Raw genomic sequence first — 22,140 nt, forward strand, 5'->3', positions numbered from 1 at the left:
GGAATAGGATCACCATGGTTGATTTATACCAGCCCAGCTTCAGTCTCCTGGCCTGGAGAGGGGCTCAGCTCCTCTGAGGCACATGGTGTCCAAAATGAAAAAGTGGGGCATGGAATGAATCCCTGTGGATAGCCAACCATAATGAATACCAAAAGAATGAGAACATCCATTTTATGATCAAAGAAACTGAGGCACACAGCTTTTAAGTGACTTGTTCCCAAATCTCAGAAAAAAAAAAAATCAGTGATAGTGCTAGATCTAGAATGTCGACCATCAGCCTATCATCTAGTGTTCTTTAGAAATTAAACAAACATTGGAAATGTGTAGCATCATTTCAGAGAAGGCATCATACTCCTCTCTGCTGTTTATGAGAGTCATTATTTTACCTTTCCAGCCTCTATCCTCTCCCCACAGATAGGTGGCATGGCCACATATCTCCCCTTATCCCACCTTCCTGGCATGGTGAAAATATAGAGCTTGGAAAATCAGCATCTTTTCTTTCCTTCTCTTTCCCTTCCCTCTTTTTAAACAATAATTTATTAAATTATACTCTGTCGTCTGTTTACTTTTATCACTTTTCTTTTTTCTTTTTTTTTTTTTGTATTACATTATTCTTAACACAACCAATCCCTAGGCCCCAAAGAGAAGAGTGTTAAGTGTTTGCTTAGGTGTTTTGCTCACTGGCAAGTAGTTTGGGGTGGAGTAAAGAGGGATTATGATTTCAGGCCTAGGCTGACAAAATGGGAGGAATAATGCCTTGCCTTCCCTTGCTTACTTAAATGAAAGAGCTTTTATGAGCATACCCATTGGGGGAGTTTGTCTTTCCCCTCCCAGACAAACCCTTTATAGGTACATACAGGGCAGATCCAGCCATGGGGAATATTCAGTCATCAGGGAGGATGTCTAGTCATGGGGGAGGGGAGATGTCCAGCCATGACTGTGAATGCCCAGCCCAGTCATGGGGGATAGAATACACAATCATAGATGGAAATTTCCAGCTGTTGGTCATTGGTAGGATGTTCTGACATGGATGGAGATGTCTAGCCACAGGGAAATATCTATATGTTGGCAGAATGTCTAGCCATTGGTGGGGATGTCTAGCTATGGATGGAAACATTCAGCCATAATTAGGATGTTCAGTCATGGATGGGGTGTCCAGTAATGGAAAGAAGTCCAACCATGGGTTGATGCATAGCTATGACTGGGGATTCCAGCCATGAATAAAGGTGTCTATCAGAAGCTCAGCTAAGCTGGAAATAGTTGAGCTGACAGGTGTCAGTGTAGATTTCCTGGCTGTCACCTTGAAGCCCTTAGGGGAAGAGGAAGACAGGAGAGTGCTTGGGGCCACTTGAGCCTGATATGGCACCCTCCCAATAAAGGAGTTTTTGTAACTGCTTTGGTGATGCCATGTGAACATCACTATTATCATGATACCACCCTGTGGGGAAGTTATTTTGGAAATATTGAACCAAACCTTGTAAAGTTTGTAGGATTTTGAGATGGAGAGGAGAATATGCTGTAGGTGAGGAGACAACGCAAGTGAAGAGACAGGGGAAATGCAAGACATGTTTTAGAAAATTTGAGTGTAACTTTTACCTGGCATAGAGAGAATGTGAGCAATGGTGAGTGGTAAGCTAGGAGGTGCCTATTGTTAGAGCGTGGAGAACCTTCAAGGCCCTCATCTTGGTCCGCTAGTTTCCATGGAAGTTATTTTTCTCACTTGAATAGTAGAGTCTATGACTCCTCCTTTGATACTTTTTCATATGAGTATTTGATTACTAGATGCATTTCTTATTCTTTTTGAGTATGGTTTTTAGTGAAATATTTTAGACATGCTAAAAGAGGGTTATATTAGATAACAATGTAATGAATACCCATGGTACCTACCACCTAGCTTAAATAAAATGTTCTAAAATATATATGAAGATTCTTAAGATGTTACTTTAAGTAATAATCCTAAATATAAAAGAGATAAATGCAATAAAATGTTTCAAACCTTATAATAGCCCCAAACTGAGAATTAGCCAAGTGTTCAGTAATAAGGGTATGCTTATGATGATAGGTCCAGTGGTTGATACTTTATGTAACCATTAAAATTATGTTTGTAAATAATAAGAGCTTACATCAAACTGTTATTATCTCTTTTTAAAAGAATTTTTTTAATGTTTATTGATTTTTGAGAGAGAGAGAGAGAGAGAGAGAGAGAGAGAGAGGGAGTGCAAGCAGGGGGAGAGGCAGAGAAAGAGGGAGACACAGAATCTGAAGCAGGCTTCAGGCTCTGAGCTGTCAGCATAGAGCTGACTTAGGGCTCAAACCCACAAACCGTGAAATCATGATCTGAGCTGAAGTCGGACACTTAACCGCCTGAGCCACCCAGGCTTCCCTATTATTAGCTCTTTACACAAATAGATAATTACACAAATAGATAAACACAAATAAACGAATTATCTCATTTAATCCTCAAAACAGCTGTATGAGGTAGGTATTATTGTTCTCATTATTTTTTCTTCCCATTCTATAGATAAGGAAAATGAGCAAAGTGATGTTAAGTAGCTTATCCGTGATCACCCCATACTAGGGTATAAACTCAAGCCATGAAGAGAGCTACTTTGGGGCCCAAATGCTTAACCAGTTCACAATATGGCCTTGACAGAATATCATAATGAGAAAAATGCTCATATATTCATGTTACCTGGGAAAGAGTACAAAATAGTATGTTTATGTTAACTATGCTTAAAATAAAACAGAAAATACCTCCCATAGGAAGACAAAGGGCCAGAAAGAAATAGTTACAAAGTGGCGTATGGATGACAGAACTGTGGCTGATATTATCTCTTCTTTCTGTTTTCCAAATTCTCATCTCTGTCTATATATTTGAGAATATTGACTTTGCCCTAGAGCCTAGGTGGTTCCTTTCAACTTTCAAGTAGTTGATTCTTCATCACTAACAAAACTACCCTCTCTTCTTACTTTTATCCTTATTTCTCTGTCCCATCTCTAGCCCCTCTTTTCAGAAGCAGAACTCCTGGTCTCAGGGCTGCTTTTCTGAGCCATTGGTTAGGAAGATTGACTAGTAAACCCCTAGTTGACCAATACTTCTATCCCTGTTGTTTCTCCCGCCCTTAACCCTGTTCTATGCCATTCCCCAACCTCTTCAATCCTCTTCCATGAATAGGCCATAGTGGGAGTCACTTGACACCTTTATCTGCAGTGTTTGATATGAGGATCTCTTCTTCTCCTCTGAGATTTTAGAAGCAAGTTTTCAGGATTAAGGATGTTATTTATACCATCAAGAGGTCAGAATTTGAGGTCAGCCTTGTCAATTTGGCTGTGGACAGACCCTGCTTGCTGTCTTCATATATTCATTTTCTTTTTCCCTCGTAATAGAAGCCTTGATTTGGAACTGGGCACAAAGCCTCACAGAATATAGTCTACTTGTCCAAGCTTCAATTTGTAGCTAGATGTGGTCATGTGTTTAGGTCCTGGCCAATAAGATGTCAGCAGCAGAATCATTTGGCAGTTGCTGAGAACTTTCCTTAAAAGACAGTTGTTTTTTCAGTATAATACTGGCACAAATCAATGAAACAGAATAAAGGTCCCAGAAATAAACCTATGATTATATGGTCAATTAGCTTAAGACAAAGGAGGTGAGACTATGCAAAGGGAAAAAGACAATTTCCTCTACAGATAGTATTGGGAAAACTGGACAGCTACATGCAAAAGAATGAAACTGAACTACTTTATCGTACACAAAAACAAAGTTAGAGTGGATTAAGGATCTAAATGTGAGACCTGAAACTATAAAAATCCTTGAAGAGAACACAGGCAGTAATTTCTCTGACATCAGCTGTAGCAACATTTTTCTAGACATGTCTTCTGAGACAAGGAAAACAAAAGCAAAAATAAACTATTGGGACTACATCAAAACAAAAAGCTTCTGCACAGTGAAGGAAGCAAATAACAAAACTAAAAGGCTATCTGAAGAATGGGAGAAGATATTTGCAAATAACATATCCAATAAATGGTTAGTATCCAAAATATATAAAGAACTTACACAACTCAACAGCTAAACACAATCTGATTAAAAATGAGCAGACATTTCTCCAAAGATGACATACAGAGGGCCAACAGATATATGAAAAGATGCTCAACATCACGGATCATCAGGGAAATGCAAATCAAAACCACAATGAGATATCACCTCATACCTATCAGAATGGCTGAAATAAAAAAGAGAAGAAATAACAAATGTTGAAGAGGATGTGGAGAAAAAGGAACCCTTTTCTGTTCCTTCATTCCCATCATGTACTGTTGATGGGAATGCAAACTGGTGCAGCTGCTGTGGAAAACAGTATGGAGGTTCTTCAAAAAATTAAAAATAGAATTATCATATGATCTAGTAATTCCACTACTAGGTATTTACCTAAAGATTACAAGAACACTAATTCAAAAAGATATATGCACCCCCATGTTTACTGCAGCATTATTTACAATAGCTAAATTACGGAAGCAATCCAAGTGTTGAGTGACAAATGAATGGATAAAGAAGATGTGGTATATAAACAATGGAATATTTATTACTCATTCATAAAGAGAATGAAATGTTGCCATTTGCAACAGCATAGATTGATTTAGAGAGTATAATGCTAAATGAAATAAGTCAGAGAAAGACAAATACCATCTGATTTCACTCATATGTGGAATTTAAGAAACAAAACAAACCAAGAAAAAAAAGAGACAACTCAAAAAACAGACTCTTTAAAAACTTTTTAAAAATGTTTATTTATTTTTGAGAGACAGAGAGAGAGACAGAGAAAAAGGGAGACACAGAATCCAAAGCAGGCTCCAGGCTCTGAGCTGTCAGCACAGAGTCCGACACAGGGCTTGAACTCAGAAACTGCGAGATCACGACCTGAGCTGAAGTCAGACGCTTAAATGACTGAGCCACCCAGGCGCCCCCCGCCCCCCCCCAAAACAGACTCTTAAATATAGAAAACAAACTGATGGTTACCAGAGGGGAGGGAAGTGAGGGGAAGGGTGAAATAGGTGAAGGGAATTAAGAGTATACTTATGATGAACACTGAGTAATATATAGAATTACTGAATCACTATATTGTACACCTGAAACCAATGTAACTCTGTATGGTAACTATATTGGAATTAGAAATTTAAGAAAGGCAGTTATTTTTTGCCCTTCACCTTTTTATCCCTTCTTCCATCTTGCTGACTAGGATGTGGATGTGATGGCTGGAGCCTTAACTTCCATTGGAACTATGAGGATAATGGCCACACTATAGGGACAGCTGAGTGGTGAGCAGAAAGGAGCCTTCTTGGATGAGGACAGAATCACTATACCAGCTGTAGACTACCTACCTCTGGACTTTCATGTGAGAGAAAAAATGTGGGGTTTATATTTGTATTTTTTAAACCTAACACAGTCCAACTGATGCATTATTATTTGATTAAAATGTTTAGGATGTTATAAGTTTAAAAGAAAAATTTATCTGGATGATTATTTTAATTTTCTAATTATTTTTTAATGTTTATTTATTTTTGAGAAAGAGAGTGTGGGTGGGGAGGGGACAGAGAAAGACAGGGGCAGGGGATCCAGAGCAGGCTCCGTGCTGACAGCAGAGAGCCTGATGTAGGGCTCGAACTCATGAACCATGAGATCATGACCTGAGCCGAAGTTGGACGCTTAACTGACTGAGCCACCCAGGAGTCCCTCTAATTATTGTTTAAAAATATATGTGCACTTAAAATATGAGCTACCTACATGTTTAACACCCAGCTTGGTTGCTTCCAAGTTTTGGCATTGTGCATAAAGGTGCTATAAACATTTTTATGCTGATTTTTGTGTGGACATAAATGTTCAACTCATTTGGGTAAATACCTAGGAGAACAATTGTTGAAGTGTATGGTAAGCCTATGTTCAACTTTGGAAGAAATGTAAGACTGTATTTCAAGTGGCTATATATACCATTTTGCAGAGTTCCTGTATCTCCACATTCTTGCCAGTATTTGGTGGCATTAATGTTTTGGATTTTAGCCATTTTAATAGATGTATAGTGATAACACGTATTAATTTATGATTACCTAATGGCACGATGGTGAGTACCTTTTTATATCCTTATTTAAAATATGTATATCTTCTTTGTCGAGATGTCTGTTCAAATCTTTTGCCCATTTTTTATTAAAAAATTTTTTTAATGTTTATTTTTGAGAGAGAGAGAGAGAGAGAGAGAGAGACAGGGACAGAGACAGAGCATGAGTGGGGGAGGGGCAGAGAGAGAGGGAGACACAGAATCCGAAGCAGGCTCCAGGCTCTGAGCTGTCAGCACAGAACCTGATGTGGGGCTCGAACTCACTATCTGTGATATCGTGACCTGAGCCAAAGTCAGACACTCAACTGACTGAGCCACCCAGGTGCCCCTCTTTTGCCTATTTTTAAAAGTTTTTATTTATTTTGAGAGAGAGAGAGCTAGAGAGTATGTGTGGGGTAGGGGCAGAGAGAGAGGGAGAAAGAGAATCCCAGGCAGGTTCCACACTGTCAGTGCACACAGCCTGATGTGGGGCTCAAACACTTGAACCATGAGATCATGACCTGAGCCCAAGTCTGATGCTTAACTGACGTACACAGGCACCCCTCTTTTGCCCATTTTTAAACTGAGTTTTTTGGTTTTTTTACTGGTCAGTTTTAAGAGTTTTTTTGTATATTTTGGATAGAAGTCCTTTATCAGATATGTTTTACAAATATTTTCTCTCAGTCTGTGGTAGAAGTTTTTAATTTTAATGAAGTTCAATTAATCCATTCCCCCCACCCCGCCCAGATTGTGCTTTTGTGCTCTAAGAAATCATCACTAAACTCAAGATCACCTAAATATTCTCCTCTGTTATTATCCAGAAGTTGTAGTTTTGCATTTTACATTTAAGTTTATGATCATTTTGAGTTACTTTTTGTGAAAGGTACAAGGTCTGTGTCTATATTCGTTTTTTCTGTATGTCCAGTTGTTCTGGCCCTATTTGTTGCATTCCATTGATTTTTCTGTCTGTTCTTTTACTAATATGACGCTGTTTTGATCCTTAAGCTTTATATGGAGTCTCGTAATACCCAACGTTGGTAGCATACTGGGAGTTTTAAATAAATGCGGTTGTATTATTTGTTTCATTTTATGCAAAGCACATATTGTAACTTCAAAAAATTAATTAAAATGGGGCGCCTGGGTCACTGAGTCGGTTAAGTGTCCAACTTCGGCTCAGGTCATGATCTCACGGTTCATGAGTTCAAGCCCTGCGTTGGGCTCTGTGCTGACAGCTCGGAACCTGAAGCCTGCTTCAGATTCTGTCTCTCTTTCTCTTTCTCTCTCTCTCTTTCTGCCCCTCCCCTGCTCGTGCGCACTGTCTCTCTCTCTCTCAAAAGTAAATAAACATTAAAAAAATGAAAATGAAAATAAAATAAAAATTACATACTGTAAAAGGTCCAGTTTCTTTAATACATAAACACATTTGATGCATTTATTTTAAACATAAATGGCATAATTGTTTTTAATAAATGTTTTTATTTATTTTTGAAAGAGAGAGAGAACGAGCAGGGGAGAGGAAGAGAGAGAGGGAGCCACAGGATCCGAAGCAGGCTCCAGACTCTGCACTGTCAGCACAGAATCTGACGTGGGGCTTGAACTCAGAAACTGCAATATCATGACCTGAGCTGAAGTTGGACGCTTAACCCACCAAGCTACCAGGCATCCCCATAAATGGCATAATGTTTAACACTGTTCTTTCTTTTCATTCAAGTAGTCATGTCTATATATGTTTTGTATCATATTTAAGTTATCACTATTTTATTTTTCACTATTTAAATGATGATACAAGAAACATCTTTTCTTCCTTATTTGGTAAGGACTTCCTGCCTGAAACCTGGGATTTGCATCCTCTTCTTAGTGCTTCCTTTGGCATAGGTCAGTCTTCTGTCAAGACTGAACGTTATTTCAACTGTCTTGTATCATTAATCTCTCTCTCTCTGTCTTTGAACCTTTGGTCTAAAAACAAGTTCTGACTCCTCCATCAAATAAAGCCTGTCTCCCTTAAAAAAAATGTTTATTCGTTTATTTTGAGTGAGAAAAAGAGAGATAGCGAGCAAGCAGGGGAGGGGCAGAGAGAGAGAGAATCCCAAGCAGGCTCCTCACTGTCAGTGTGGAGCCCAACTCCAGGCTCAATCCCACAAACCGTGAAATCATGACCTGAGCCAAAATCAAGAGTTGGACCCTTAACTAACTGAGCCACCCCAGTGCCCCATGCCCCTCTCTTTCAAGCTACTGTCTTAGGTATGTTTTAGACTATACCCTCTCCTCTTCTACCCATTTACTCCATACTTCCCTGATATCTGGATTTCACCTTAATCATTCTGCCACATCTATAAGATCCAAGAGCAACATTGAGCTTACTTACCAAACTTGTAGTCCTTAGATTCTATGGGGTCATTGTCCCCTTCCTACTTCTCCAGTGTATTTCACCCTAGAAGTTCTGTCAAGGACAGACTTCTGACCAAGTCTTCTTTGTATCTTTCTCCTCCAGATCCATAAATGTGGATATTCACAAGGATCACTCCTTTGTTTCTCTTTTTATATGTTCTCTTTTAACAATCTTGTAACTTCAGTTACTACTCCTGTGCTGCTAACAAGTTGGATATTTCTAGTGCAGACTCTTCAAGTTCAAATCTTGCCCTGCAGCTTCCTGGCCAGTGTTTCCACTTCATTTCCTTTTCACACCTCAAACTCAATATATTCCAAATATTAAAAACAAAAACAAAAACACCTCCATTCCAAATCTGCTTTTCTGCCTGTGTCTTCAATTTCAGTTAACAGCACCTCCAGAATATCATTTTCACTCTGACCCACCCTCTCCTATGTTTCTTCATCCAGCTAGTTTCCAAATTAGTTGGTTCTGTACCTGTAATGCCTTTTCCATCTATCTCTATTATTACATTTCTTCTGCCTCCATCATTTCTCCACTGAACTATGATCATAGAGTTTTTACTGATCCTGCCACCACCCTCTTAATTCTACGATAACTTTATACATAGAACCTGAAGAACCTCCCTAATTGCAGCTCTGTCACTTTCCTTAGAAACCTTTAAGATTCTCTATTGTTTACACCGTAAGGGTGTGGCTGGGGAGTGGGGAGCAGGGAAGGCTGCTGTTGTAAGTCCTAGAGTCCAAAGACCCAGAAAACCAAGAGTATTTTAATGTCCAAAGGTAGAAGAAGTTGACCATCCTAGTTCAAAAAGAGAGAAAATTTGCCCCTCCTCCTTTTTATTGGACCAATCCTTAATGGATTGGAGGTTGCCCACCCACATTGATGAGGGCAGATTTTCTTTACTCAGTCTACAGATTTAAATACTAACCCTTCCAGAAACATCCTTACAGACATACCCAGAAATAATGTTTACTGGCTATCTAGGCATCCTTTAACCATCAAGTTGACACCATACAATTAACAATCACAAGGTAGTTTGTGACATATGATTGTGACATATTCCAGACATCCCTTTCTTTTTTCATTGAGATATAATTCACATGTTATAGAATTCATCCTTTTGAACTATACAAGTCACTGGTTTTTAGTATATTCACAGTTGTGCACATGCACAATCTAATTTCAAAACATTTTCATCTACCTTAAAAGAATTTCCATACCTGGTAGCCATCATTTCCTATTTTCCCCTTCACTCCAGCCCCTGAGCAAACACTAATCCACTTTCTATTTCTACATATTTGTCCATTCTGGATATTTCCTATGAACAAATCATTCAGTATGTTTCCTTTTGTATATGACTTATTCTCCGTAGCGTGTTTTCAAGGTTCATCCATATTGAAGAATACATTAGTACTTCATTCATTTAATGGCTAAATAATATTCCATTGAATTGACAGAGCACATTTTGTTTATTCATCAACTGATGGAAATTTGGATTGTTTCCATGTTTTTGGCCTTTATGAATGATGCTGCTATGAGTATTCATGTGTAAGTTTTTGTGTGGATACATGCTTTCAGTTCTCTTGGGTATATACATGGGAATGGACTTACTGGATCATATAGTAAGTATATGTTCAACTTTTTGAGGACTGCTAAACTGTTTTAGTAAAGTGGCTGCACCACTTTACATTCCCACCAGCAATGTCCCAATTTCTCCACATCCTTGCCAACACTTGTTATTGTCTATTTTTTCCTTCCTTCCTTCCTTCCTTCCTTCCTTCCTTCCTTCCTTTCTTTTTCTTTCTTTCTTTCTTTCTTTCTTTCTTTCTTTCTTTCTTTCTTTTTTTTTTTTTATTATATATGAAGTGATACCTCATTGTAGTTTTGATTACATTGCCTTAATAACTAATTCTGTTGAAGATCTTTTCATGTGCATATTGGCCATTTGTATATGTTCTCTGTAGAAACATCTATTCATATCCTTTCCCATTTTTTTTAAATTTTGTTTTTTATTTTTTAAAGTTTACATCCAAATGAGTTAGCATATAGTGAAACAGTGATTTCAGGAGTAGATTCCTTAATGCCCTTTACCCATTTAGCCCATCCCCCCTCCAGAAACCCTCAGTTTATTCTCCATATTTATGAGTCTCTTCTGTTTTGTCCTCCTCCCTGTTTTTATATTATTTTTATTTCCCTTCCCTTTGTTCATCTGTTTTGTCTCTTAAAGTCCTCATATGAGTGAAGTCATATGATTTTTGTCTTTCTCTGACTGACTTCACTTAGCATAATACTCTCCAGTTCCATCCACATAGTTGCAAATGGCAAGATTTCATTCTTTTTGATTGCCGAGTAATACTCCATTGTGTGTGTGTGTGTGTGTGTGTGTGTGTGTGTGTGTGTGTGTGTATACCACTTCTTCTTTATCCATTCATCCGTCAATGGACATTTGGGCTCTTTCCATACTTTGGCTATTGTCCATAGCGCTGCTATAAACATGGGAGCGTATGTATCCTTTCAACACAGCACACCTGTATCTCATGGATAAATGCCTAGTAGTGCAATTGCTGGTTCGTAGGGTTGTTCTATTTTTAGTTTTTTGAGGAACCTCCATACTGTTTTCCAGAGTGGCTGCACAAGCTTGCATTGCCACCAACAATGCAAAAGAGATCCTCTTTGTCCGCATCCTCGCCAACATCTGTTATTGCCTGAGTTGTTCATGTTAGTCATTCTGACAGGTGTAAGGTGGTATCTCATTGTGGTTTTGGTTTGTATTTCCCTGATGAGGAGTGATGTTAAGCATTTTTTCATGTGTCCGTTGCCCATCTGGATGTCTTCCTTGGAGAAGTGTCTATTCATGTCTTTTGCCCATTTCTTCACTGGATTATTTGTTTTTTGGGTGTTGAGTTTGATAAGTTCTTTGTAGATTTTGGATACTAACCCTTTATCTGATATATCATTTGCAAATATCTTCTCCCATTCTGTCCGTTGCCTTTTAGTTTTGCTGATTATTTCCTTCTCTGTGTAAAAGCTTTTTATTTTGATGAGGTCCCAATAGTTCATTTTTGCTTTGGTTTCCCTTGCCTCTGGAGATGTATTGAGTAAGAAGTTGCTACGGCCATGGTCAAAGAGGTTTTGCTTGCTTTCTCCTCGAGGATTTTGATGGCTTCCTGTCTTACATTGAGGTCTTTCATCCATTTTGAGTTTATTTTTGTGTATGGTGTAAGAAAGTGGTCCAGGTTCATTCTTCTGCATGTCGCTGTCCAGTTTTCCCAGCACCACTTGCTGAAGAGACTCTCTTCAGTCCATTGGATATTCTTTCCTGCTTTGTCAAAGATTAGTTGGCCATACTTTTGTGGGTCCATTTCTGGGTTCTCTATTCTGTTCCATTGATCTGAGTGTCTGTTCTTGTGCCAGTATCATACTGTCTTGATGATTATAACTTTGTAGTATAGCTTGAAGTCTGGGATTGTGATGCCTCCTGCTTTGGTTTTCTTTTTCAAGATCGCTTTGGCTATTCAGGGTCTTTTCTGGTTCCATACAAATTTTAGGATTATTTGTTCTAGCTCTGTGAAGAATGCTGGTGTTTCTTTGATAGGGATCACATTGAATATGTAGATTACTTTGGGTAGTATCGACATTTTAACAATATTTGTTCTTCCTATCCAGGAGCATGGAATCTTTTTCCATTTCTTTGTGTCTTCTTCAATTTCTTTCATCAGATTTCTATAGTTTTCAGTGTATAGATTTTTCACCTCTTTGGTTAGATTTATTCCTAGGTATTTTATGGTTTTTGGTGCAACTGTAAACGGGATCAATTCCTTGATTTCTCTTTCTGTTGCTTCATTGTTGGTATATAGGAATGCAACCGATTTCTGTGCATTGATTTTATATCCTGCCATTTTGCTGAATTCATGGATCAGTTCTAGCAGTTTTTTGGTGGAATCTTTTGGATTTTCCATATAGAGTATCATGTCATCTGCGAAGAGTGAAAGTTTGACCTCCTCCTGGCTGATCTGGATGCCTTTTATTTCTTTGTGTTGTCTGATTGCAGAGGCTAAGACTTCCAATACTGTGTTGAATAACAGTGGCGAGAGTGGACATCCCTGTCTTGTTCCTGACCTTAGGGGGAAAGCTCTCAGTTTTTCCCCATTGAAGATGATATTAGCGTCGGGTCGTTCATATATGGCTTTTATCATCTCGAAGTATGCTCCTTCTATCCCTCCTTTCTTGAGGGTTTTTATCAAGAAAGGATGCTGTATTTTGTCAAATGTTTTCTCTGCATCTATTGAGAGGATCATATGGTTCTTGTCCTTTCTTTTATTGATGTGATGAATCACGTTAATTGTTTTGTGGATATTGAACCAGCCCTGCATCCCAGGTATAAATCCCACTTGATCATGGTGAATAATTTTTTTTAAGGTATTGTTGGATCCAGTTGACTAATATCTTGTTGAAGATTTTTGTATCCATGTTCATCAGGGAAATTGGTCTATAGTTCTCCTTTTTAGTGGGGTCTCTGTCCGGTTTTGGAATCAAGGTAATGCTGGCTTCATAGAAAGAGTTTGGAAGTTTCCCTTCCGTTTCTATTTTTTGGAATAGTTTCAAGAGAATAGGTGTTAACTCTTTCTTAAATGTTTGATAGAGTTCTCCTGGGAAGCCATCTGGCCCTGGACTCTTGTTTTTGGGGGAGATTTTTGATTACTAATTCGATTTCCTTACTGGTTATGGGTCTGTTCAAATTTTCCATTTCTTCCTGTTTCAGTTTTGGTAGTGTATGTGTTTCTGGGAATTTGTCGATTTCTTCCAGATTACCCATTTTATTGGCATATAATTGCTCATAATATTCTCTTATTATTGTTTTTATTTCTGCTGTGTTGGTTGTGATCTCTCCTCTTTCATTCTTGATTTTATTTTCGGGTCCTTTCCTTTTTCTTCTTGATCAAACTGGCTAGTGGTTTATCAATTTTGTTAATTCTTTCAAAGAACCAGCTTCTGGTTTCATTGATCTGTTCCACTGTTTTTTTTTGTTTGTTTGTTTGTTTTTTTTGTTTTGTTTTGGTTTCGATAGCATTAATTTCTGCTCTAATCTTTATTTTTTCCTGTCTTCTTCTGGTTTTGGGTTTTATTTGCTGTTCTTTTCCCAGCTCATTAAGGCGTAAGGCTAGGTTGTGTATCTGAGATCTTTCTTCCTTCTTTAGGAAGGCCTGGATTGCTATATACTTTCCTCTTATGACTGCCTTTGCTGTGTCCCAGAGGTTTTGGGTTGTGGTGCTATCATTTTCATTGACTTCCATATACTTTCTAACTTCCTCTTTAACTGCTTGTTTAGCCCATTCATTATTTAGTAGGATGTTCTTCAGTCTCCAAGTATTTGTTACCTTTCCAAATTTTTTCTTGTGGTTGATTTTGAGTTTCATAGCGTTGTGGTCTGAAAATATACATGGTATGATCTCGATCATTTTGTACTTACTTAGGGCTGATTTGTGTCCCAGTATATGGTCTATTCTGGAGAAGGTTCCATGTGCACTGGAGAAGAATGTATACTCTGCTGCTTTAGGATGAAATGTTCTGAATATATCTGTTAAGTCCATCTGGTCCAATCTGTCATTCAAAGCCCTTGTTTCCTTGTTGATTTTTTGATTAGATGATCTGTTCTTTGCTGTGAGTGGGGTGTTGAAGTCTCCTACTATTATGGTATTACTATGGATGAGTTTCTTTATGTTTGTGATTAATTGATTTATATATTTGGGTGTTTTCACATTTGGCACATAAATGTTTACAATCGTTAGGTCTTCTTGGTCTATAGACCCCTTGATTATGATATAATACCCTTCTGCATCTCTTGATACAGTCTTTATTTAAAGTCTAAATTGTCTGATATAAGTATGGCTACTCCAGCTTTCTTTTGTTGACCATTAGCATGATAGATGGTTCTCTAGCCCCTTATTTTCAATCTGAAGGTGTCTTTAGCTCTAAAGTGGGTCTCTTGTAAACAACATATAGATGGATCCTGTTTTCTTATCCATTCTGTTACTCTGTCTTTTGATTGGAGCATTGAGTCCATTGACGTTTAGAGTGACTACTGAAAGATATGAATTTATTGCCATTATGTTGCTTGTAGAGTTGGAGTTTCTGGTGGTGTTCTCTTGTCCTTTCTAATCTTGTTGCTTTTGCTATTTATTTATTTATTTATTTATTTATTTATTCATCTTTTCTCCTCTCAGAGAATCCCCCTTAAAATTTCTTGCAGGGCTGGTTTAGCGGTCACAAACTCCTTTAATTTTTGTTTGTCTGGGGAACTTTTTACCTCTCCTTCTAGTTTTAATGATAGCCTTGCTGGATAAAGAATTCTTGGCTGCATATTTTTCTGATTCAGCACATTGAATATATCCTGCCACTCCTTTCTGGCCTGCCAAGTTTCTGTGGATAGGTCTGCTGCAAACCTGATCTGTCTTCCCTTGTAGTTAAGGACTTTTTTCCTTTGCTGGTTTCATGATTCTCTCCTTGCCTGAGTATTTTGGGAATTTGACTATGATATGCCTTGTTGATGGTTGGTTTTTATTGAATCTAATGGGAGTCCTCTGTGCTTCCTGGATTTCGATGTCTGTGTCTTTCCCCAGGTTAGGGAAGTTTTCCACTATGATTTGCTCACATAACACTTTTACCCCTATTTCTCTGTCTTCCTCTTCTAGGATCCCTATGATTCTGATGTTGTTCCTTTTTTAATGAGTCACTGATTTCTCAAATTCTTAAATCGTGCTCTTTTGCCTTAATCTCCCTCTTTTTTTATGCTTCGTCGTGCTCTATAAGTTTGTCCTCTATATGGCTGATTCTCTGTTCTGCCTCGTCCATCCTTGCTGCGGCTGCATCCATCCATGATTGCAGCTCAGTTATAGCATTTTTAATTTCATTCTGGCTATTTTTTACTTGTTTTATCTCTGCAGAAAGGGATTCTAATCTATTTTTGACTCCAGCTAGTATTGTTATTATCATGATTCTGAATTCTGGTTCAGACATCTTGCTTGTATCTGTGTTGGTTAAATCCCTGGCTGTCATTTCTTCATGCTCTTTCTTTTGGGGTGACTTCTTTTGTTTTGTCATTTTGAAGGGGGAAAAGGAATTAATGAGGTAGAAAAATTGAAATTAAAAAAATTAAAATTAAAAAAATATTAAAATTAAAACTTAAAACACACACACACACAAATAGAATAGACGATTCTAGATCCTAGGAGTGTTTTGGTCTGGATGTTGAAAGTGGTTTGACAGATTAGAGAAAAAAAGGGGGGAGGGGCACCTGGGTGGTGCAGTCAGTTAAGCGTCCGACTTCAGCCAGGTCACGATCTCGTGGTCCGTGAGTTTGAGCCCTGTGTCGGGCTCTGGGCTGATGGCTCAGAGCCGAGCCTGTTTCCGATTCTGTGTCTCCCTCTCTCTCTGCCCCTCGCCCGTTCATGCTCTGTATCTCTCTGTCCCAAAAATAAAAATAAACGTTGAAAAAAAAAAAAGGGGGGGAGAAAAAAAAAGGAAATCGTTTGAGAATTTGAAAAAATGAATACATTGAAGTAGACTAAAATGAGATAATGGGGGTAAAATTGAATTTGAAAAAATATACACAAAAGGAAAGAATATAGTAGAAAAAAATTGAAAGAAAAATATTTTTAATAAAAATTAAAAATAAATATGAATTTTTTCATTTTCTGTATTTAAGAAAAAAGAAAAGAAATGAAAAAGAGAAAAAAGAGAAAAAAGAAAAAGAGAAAAAAGAGAAAGGAAAAAAAAGAAATCATTTGAAAATTTGAAAAAGTGAATACACTGTAGTAGAATAAAATAAAATGATGTGAGTAAGATAGAATTTGAACAAATTTACATAAAAGCAAAAAACATAGTATACAAAATTAAATAAATATATTTTTAAAAGAAATTGAATGTAAAAATGAAGTTTTTCTCTTTCTGCATTCAAGAAAATGAAAAGAAATGAGAAAGAGAAAAAAGAGAAAGAAAAAAAAGGAAATTGTTTGAAAATTTGAAAAGGTGAGTACACTGAAGTAGCCCAATATAAAATGATGGAAGTAAAGTAGAATTTGAAAAAAAATTACACAAAAGTAAAAAATATAGTCATAAAAATTGAAGACAGATATTTTTAATAAAAATTGAAAATAAAAATGAATTTTTTCTCTTTCTGTATTCAAGAAAAAGAATTGTAAAAGAGGAAAAGGAAAAAGAAAAAAAAGATTAAAAAAGAAAAAAAATTGAATAGATGAACCTGCTAACAGATTGAAGTAGGACTGAAATTGCTTCATTTTCCCCTACAGGTCAGTCTATGTAGCTCTTTATAGTCCATAAATTAAGCCCGGCGGTGAGGCTTGTGTTCTTGAAGAGCAATGTTGGCCCAGTTGGGTGGGGCTCAGTGTAACAGCTCTGCTCTCCACTAGATGGCGCTGCTAGCCTACTGGGGTGGATTGTTGCGGTGCTCGTAGGTGTGTATGCACGTTCGTGGGAGCAGTGAAAATGGTGCCACCCAGCTACCCAGTCTGTTCTCCTGGATCAGCAATTGCACACCGGTCCTCTGTCTTTAGCTCTCGTCCACTCCCGCTTTTTCACTCTCTGTGACCAGGCCTGAGGCAGTACTGCTCTCCCAAGTTTTGTGTCAGATGTGGCTGTTTTCCCCGACCCCTTACTTCTGAAGGACTGCGGCTTTGACCCGTTCCGCCCCTCTGTGGGAGGGTCTCACCGAGCAGTGGCTGAATGAGCAATGGCCAAATGTCGGCTGCACCCAGGAACGCCTGCTGGGCCATGCTGTTGCCGGTGCCCCGAGACTGCGGCCAGGTGCTAGCCCGCCCCCAAAAAAGTTCGCGAGACAGTGTAGCAGCAGCATTTCAGGGATTATGGAAAATCACAACACAATCTGGCACCAGGCTTCACCCTCAACAACCTTGTCCCAGCACCAGTGAATGTGGCTGCCTTCCAGGATCTGCTGGGACCAGGTGGCTTCAATAGTCTCTACCAAATGCCCCCCAGCAGTGGAACTGCTTTTCCCTGTGTGGCCTGAGAACCTCCCAGACCCCACTCTGTTCCTGGGGATTTGCCCTTCCCACCAGAGCATCGCCAGGTATCAAGCTGCAGAGTTGCAGCCTTTGCGCTCCCCTTGTTTACAGTCTTAATGGAATTTAAACCCTCTCCTTTCTCCTTTCTCCCTTTTTAGTTTAGTCCCTGTGGCTGTTTCCAATTTTCCACTTTCTCTCCAGCTGCTTTTGGGGAGGGGTGTTTTTCCCATATGCTCCCCCCCTCCCCAGTCTCTGTCCTCTCTCTGCCCGCAAGAGGGGTTCCCTACCTTTAGTGGCTTCTTGCTCCCCAAGTTCAGCTCTCTGCGCCACGTACCCGCTGAATTCTGTGGTTCAGGTTGTGCAGATTGTTGTGTTAATCCTCCAATCAGTTTTCTAGGTGTGTAGGATGGTTTAGTGTTGGTCTGGCTGTATTTCATGGATGCAAGACACACAAAAAGCTTCCACGCTGTTCCGCCATCTTGGATCCTCCAAATCCTTTCCCATTTTTAATTGATTATCTTTTTTCTGTTCTGGTATAAGTATTGCTTATATATTCTGCATACTTGTCTCTTATCAGATAGAAGATTTGCAAATAGTTTCTTCCATTCTGGGGATTGTCTTTTCACTTTCTAAATAGGGTCTCTTCTAGCACAAAATTTGTATATTTTGATGATGTCTAATTGATGTATTTTTTCTTTTGCTGCTTTAAAGTTTTGGCATTATATGTCCAAAACTATTGCCATTAGGCAAGGTCATGAAGAGTTACTCTTATATTTTCTTGTAAGAGTTTTATGATTTTAGTTCTTATATTTAGGTCTCTGACCCATTTTGAGTTATCTTTTGATTCTTTTTTTTTAGCAGCATTAAAAATATTTTACTCTTTTAACCACATCCACCTAGTTCCCTAGCGAATCCAATGTTAATCTGTTAAAATCTTTTAGTAAACATCATTATCTTGTGGAACTTTGAGGTTTTTGTCATCTCAGAATTACCGAGCTTCTTGTCCCAAGCTCACTTAATTTTTTTTTGAGGGGGAGGGGCAGAGAGAGACTCTCAAGGAGGCTCCATGATAAATGCTGAGCCTGATGCAGGGCTCTATCCCACGCCCTGGGATCATGACCTGACCTGAAATCAAGAGTCAGATGCTCAACCGACTGAGCCACCCAGGCACCGCCCCCCTGCCCCCAGCTCACTTAAAAGTAAGATGGACTGGGGTAGGGTGAAATTAAAGATTAGCTTACTAATTCTACATTTGGGTTCCTCCAAAGAAAATAATTTTAAGATGTTTTAAATAATTTAATTTAATTTATTTTAAATAATAAAAAAATGTGCCAAGATTTGTCTGTAAGTATCTTCTTTTTTTAATGTTAATTAACTTATTTTTTGGGGGGGGAGAGGCGGAGAAGGGAGAGACAGAGTCTCAAGCAGGCTCCACACTGTGAACGCAGAGCCTGACACGGGGCTCCATTGCATGGAACTGCAAGATCCTGACCTGAACGGAGCTCAGGAGTCTGATGCTTAGCGGACTGAGTCACCCAGGCACCCCTCTATAAGTATCTTCTATGCAGCATTGTTCACAATAGCAAAAACTTGGAAACAAATTGGATGTCTGATAATTAGAAATTGGTTAAATACATATGGAACATCCATGGAAGGGAATATCATGTAACCACTATACATCGTGTTTTCAAAGATGTAATGATATGGGGAAAAATGTGTATTATTAAGTGAAAAAAGAAAATCGTACAATTTTTGGCAAATAATTGAATAATTGAATTTTTGGCAAATAATATACACATAAAAATGTGAAAGAATATATACTAAAATTTTAAGGTAGTTATAGACTACAAGTGACTGTATGTTTCTCCATTTTCCAGCTTTTCTACATTAAATACTGGAAGTTTACCTTCTCTTTTTTTTTTTTTTTAATTTTTTTTTTCAACGTTTATTTATTTTTGGGACAGAGAGAGACAGAGCATGAACGGGGGAGGGGCAGAGAGAGAGGGAGACACAGAATCGGAAACAGGCTCCAGGCTCTGAGCCATCAGCCCAGAGCCCGACGCGGGGCTCGAACTCACGGACCGCGAGATCGTGACCTGGCTGAAGTCGGACGCTTAACCGACTGCGCCACCCAGGCGCCCCATACCTTCTCTTTTTTAATGACCACTTTTGTAATAAGAAAAGGGACATATTAAAACAGGTCAGTCTGTAGTATAGTGAATCCAAAATGGGCCACATTTTACTTGTCTCCTGCCAGTTCACTAGTTAGAGATCTCTGCTGGGATCCTTGCCAGAGAAAGTCTTCCACTTTGGTACTTGGCTTCACCATGCTCCCATGAATAAAATTGTTTCTGGCAAGGTCTGGAGTGTGTGGATAAGGTGTGGAGGTCCTGGAAGTTTGGGATGGGATGGCTAATCAAAATAACCTGCTACCTCAGGACCAGGGTTGAAGAGCAAGTTTTAGGGCACAGAGCTCTTCTCCAGTTCATACACCTACCTTCCCCATCACCTGTGTCCATTTTTTAGTTCAGGAGTCTTTACACTTATAAAGTTTCCTTTTATAAATTTTGAGGGTGGAGAACCTGGACCAAAGCCTGGTTGTAAAGAAAAACCTTCTATTGCCACCACCAGCCACTCTCAAGGCAGAACTAAAAAGAAACAATCCAGTATTTCCTCTTTGTCACCAGGGTAGTAGCAGACTCCCATCGCTATAAAAGGCTATGTAGGTTTTGACTAGCTCTTCATGTAGACCCAGCTGACTGCGACCAATCAGGAAAGATGCTGTAAGAAATGTTTATTCTTTCCACTACTATCAACTTGCCATCAGCACGTCCTCAGTAACTGTGTTCCAAATTGGAAGAAGTATGAAATATTCAATACAAATGACATGGCACATGGTCTCACCTCTGTAAACTTGGTTTGAGTGTTTCCACTGAGCACTAGGATAAAAGTTTAAGTTTTACTTCATTTGTCTCTATTCTACTTCTACTTTCCAGGCTTAGCTCAATACCTCCTCCTCCAAGGCATCTTCGTCAGGATCCATCCTTTGTTCCTTGGGGCTTTTGTGGCATTTAGGTGAAGCCCCGTGGCAGCGTCACCATGCCCTGCCCAATGTTTACAGACATTATGTCACATGGAGTTACAGGCCGCAGTAGCCTTGGGATCAACAGCTTTGGGATGATAGCAAGATACTTAGCATCTCTGAACTTTGATTTCATCATCTACTTAATGGACTAATAATGTTGACTTTATACAGTTAATCAGAAAAGAAGAGGTGAAGAAATGGTAGTAGTCATAATTATTTGAAGGCAGACATTGCATTGTATTCACTTTCTTCCTAACTGTGCCCAGTTCAGTGCTTTGCACTTAGGAAGAGGTTACTAAATAGTTAATATTGTTGAACAAAAGTTGAAAGGGCTTATGTACTTTATTGTGTCATACACAATCATTTCCTCAAGCCACATTCAGGTTTTTCACACTTGCTTCCAGTTTTCACACTTGCAGAGCAATTTAATCTCTCTTTCCCCCTCCCTCCTTCTCCCCTCTCTTTTCTTTCCTTCCTTCCTTTTCTTCCTTCCTTCCTTCCTTCCTTCCTTCCTTCCTTCCTTCCTCTAGACTTCAAGTTACAGGCTTATTTTATTTTTTTTAAGTTTATTTATTTATTTTGAGGGGGGGAGAGGCAGAGAGAGGGAGAACAAGAGAATCCCAAAAAGCTCCACACTGCCAGTGTGGAGCCAACTCGGGGTTCCAACCCACAAACCGTGAGATCATGACCTGAGCCAAAACCAAGAGTCTGCCACTTAACCGACTGAACTACCCAGGCACCCCTCAAGTTGTAAGCTTTTTAAAAATTGAACTACAATTGACATACAATATCCTATTAGTTTCAAGTATACCTAATAGTGATTCTATATTTTTATACATTATGAAATGATTCCCATGTTAAGTATAGTTACCATCTATCACTACACAGAGTGGTTACAAAATTACTGACTATATTTCCTATGCTCTATGTTACATTCCCATCACTTACTTATTTTATAATTGAAAGTTTCTACCTCTTAATCTCCTTCACGTATTTTGGTTGCCCCCCAACCCTCACTCTAGTAACCAACAGTTTCCTGTATCTATGGGTCTGTTACTGTTTTGTTTGTTTGTTCATTTGTTTTGTTTTTTAGATTCTGCATGTAAGTAAAATCACATGGTATTTGTCTTTCTCTGATTGGCTTATTTCACTTAGCATAATACACTCGAGGTCTATCCACGTTGCAAATGGCAAGATTTCATTCATTTTTATAGTTGAGTAATAGGGCTCGTCTTTCTTAAACACAGAAATTCTCTGGATGATGCCAAGGATATGAGAATGGCACTTTAATATATTTGTTAATAAAGCATCATAAATCTTACTTCTTTTTCAGAGATAAAATACCTTTCTAAGATTCTGTGCTTCTTCCCAGAGCTCTGCACGTTTGAATTAGTTGAATTATAGTATAGTGAATTAGAGTCAGGTTTGCTGGTTTAAATTATGGCTTTCCCACTAGCTCACTGTGTCAAATTACTTAACCTTTCTGTGTCTTAGTTTTCACATCTTAAAAGAGCGTTCATACTAGTAGTATTTATCTTA

At 38.6% G+C, this 22,140-nt stretch overlaps 1 protein-coding gene across 2 annotated transcripts in view; it reads left to right on the forward strand.

Annotated features, from left to right (window-relative positions):
* Positions 1-5,117: 5,117 nt before the first annotated feature.
* Positions 5,118-22,140, forward strand: part of CASP10 (caspase 10) — a 55,527-nt gene continuing 38,504 nt past the window's right edge. The window contains exon 1 of one of the 2 annotated variants that reach the window (XM_030324655.1): positions 5,118-5,387. The gene's annotated coding sequence lies outside the window, so the exon portion shown is untranslated. Of the gene's footprint in view, positions 5,388-16,765; positions 16,785-22,140 lie in introns of those variants that run through there. The other variant, XM_030324656.1, reaches the window with a different exon arrangement.

Source organism: Lynx canadensis, chromosome C1 (assembly GCF_007474595.2).
Source record: "Lynx canadensis isolate LIC74 chromosome C1, mLynCan4.pri.v2, whole genome shotgun sequence".
NCBI classification, from domain to species: domain Eukaryota; kingdom Metazoa; phylum Chordata; class Mammalia; order Carnivora; family Felidae; genus Lynx; species Lynx canadensis.